This window comes from Condylura cristata, unplaced genomic scaffold, assembly GCF_000260355.1.
Source record: "Condylura cristata isolate star-nosed mole 26May11 unplaced genomic scaffold, ConCri1.0 scaffold00012, whole genome shotgun sequence".
Lineage (NCBI taxonomy): Eukaryota > Metazoa > Chordata > Mammalia > Eulipotyphla > Talpidae > Condylura > Condylura cristata.
This window is the reverse complement of record NW_004567113.1, coordinates 56,673,622-56,674,458: the sequence shown is the minus strand read 5'-3', so window position 1 is coordinate 56,674,458 and position 837 is coordinate 56,673,622.

The window sequence follows — 837 nt, the reverse complement described above, 5'->3', positions numbered from 1 at the left end:
GGAGACAGGGCTGAGGCGGGGCAGACCCTGAGCAGGAGGCTGCCGCGTGGGCACGCGATTGTGCGTCTCGCACGTGATTGTGCGTCTCGCACGTGTGCAGCTGTGCAGGCGCCCAGCGGCACACACGGCGGCGGCACGGGACAGGCGTGGCCCCCGTGGACAGCACCGGGCCAGCCCCCAGCGTGCGCAAGGTGTGTGCACGGGGGTGTGGGCGGGGCCAGAAAACAGGCCGCCCTGCGCCCGTGTGAGGCCACCGAGGGGCAGAGCCGGGACCCCAGAGCTGCGCCCGGGGGGCCCCGGCCCCGCTGCTCTTCCTCTGCCCCCAGGAGGGGTGGTGGAGGACTGCCGGACAGCCCTGGCCCCGGACGCCCCTGCCCCAGCCCCCTCCTGGCGCTCCAAGCTCTTGACTCTGGGAGGCCGCCGTGGGTGCCCGGGGGCTGGGCAGCTTGCCGGCCTCACCCCGCCGTGGTGGCCAGGTCCCTCCGGCTCCCTCTTGGGCAGCCCAGCCCCTGCACCACCCTGCACGTGGCTGGCGGCGGCACCCAGGCGCTCGGGGTGGGCCCGGGCAGGGGCTCTCCCAGGCGCTGGGCTGTGGGCCTGGCCGAGGGATAGCCCCGCCTCCTCCCTCTCCGGGCTGGGGTGCTGCCTGGGCCCCCAGCACCCAGATGCCCACCCCGGCCTGGCCCGGTGCGGAGCCATCCCTGGGCCGGAGAGGCCTGCCCCCCTTTGGGGTTCTGCACTAGGCGCCCCTTCTCCTAGGGCCCCATGCTAGCTTGCTGCCCTGGAGCTGAGCAGTGGGTCCTCGAGGTGCCCGTGAACCCCCAAAGGGCTCTCTGC